A 1,502-nucleotide genomic window follows, 5' to 3' on the forward strand; every position below is an offset into this window, starting at 1 on the left:
CAAGATGTAATAAAAAAACCTACAAACAAAGAAAAGTCCAGGTCCAGATGGATTCACAACTGAATTCTACAGCAAATTTACAAAGATGTAGTCCCTATACTCCTCAAATTCTTCAGTGAAATTGAAAAGGAAGCAATCCTCCCAAAATCATTACTGGAGGCAAGAATTATACTGATACCAAAACCAGGAAAAGAAGCAACTAAGAAAGAGAACTACAAGCCCTTCTCCTTCATGAACATAGATGCAAAAATCCTCAATAAAAACTTAGCAAATAGAATAGAGCAAGTCATCAAGAAGATCATACACCATGACCAAGTAGGATTCATCCCAGGGATGCAAGAATGGTTCAATATTCAAAAATCTATAAATGTAATACACTAGATCCATAGAGAAAAAACGAAAACCACATAATCCTCTCAATTGATTCAGAAAAGGCTTTTCAAAGACCAACACTCATTCATGTTCAAAGTCCTACAGAAAATTGGAAAAGATGACCTCTACTTCAATCTGGTAAAAGCTATTTATGAGAACCCAATGGCTAACAGAATCCTAAAGGGGGAAAACCAGAAATATTTTACTCTTATATCTGTTACAAGACAAGGATGTGCACTATCACCACTCCTTTTCAATATAATTCTGGAAACATTAGCTAGAGCCATTAGACAAGAGAAAGAAATAAAAGGAATAACAATAGGTGAAGAAATTAAATTATCATTATTGACAAATGACATGATGCTTTACTTTAAGATCCAAAAAACTCCACGAAGAACATAGTAGAATTAATTCAGAAATTCAGTAGCATAGCAGGTTGCAAAGTCAATACCCAAAAGTCAATAGCATTCCACTACACAGATAACAAACACACTGAGAGGGAAATTATAGAAACAATACCTTTTACAATAGCACCGTGGAAAATGAAATGCCTTGGAATTCATCTAACTGAAGAAGTCAAAGATCTTTTCAAGGATAATTATTCTGAGAAAAGAGATCATAGAGGATTTCAGAAAATGGAAAGATATTCCATGCTCCTGGACAGAAAGAAACTGTCGTTCAACATCGTGAAGATGGCCATACTCCCAAAATTGCTGTACGTATTTAATGCAATCCCTATCAAACTACCACCTACATGCCTCACAGAGGTAGAGAAATGATTTCTAAAATTTATTTGGAACCAAAAAAGACCTAGAATAGCAAAGACAATCCTGGGCAATGAAGACAAGCAGAAGGCATTACAATTCCTGACTTGAAATTATACTACAAGGCTACTGTGATAAAGTTAGCACGGTACTGGCAATAAAATAGAGCTGAGGATGAATTGAATAGATGGGAAGACACTGAAGCCCCTACGGACACACTCAGCCACCTTATCTTTGAAAAAGGGGTCAAATATACTCACTGGAAGAAAGATAGCCTCCTTAATAAATGGTGCTGGAAAAACTGGCTCTCTACATGATGAAAACTAAAAATTGACCCAGGAAAAGAATGCTGTGGGACTGTCCTGC

This window comes from Octodon degus, unplaced genomic scaffold (assembly GCF_000260255.1).
Source record: "Octodon degus isolate 3935 unplaced genomic scaffold, OctDeg1.0 scaffold00325, whole genome shotgun sequence".
Lineage (NCBI taxonomy): Eukaryota > Metazoa > Chordata > Mammalia > Rodentia > Octodontidae > Octodon > Octodon degus.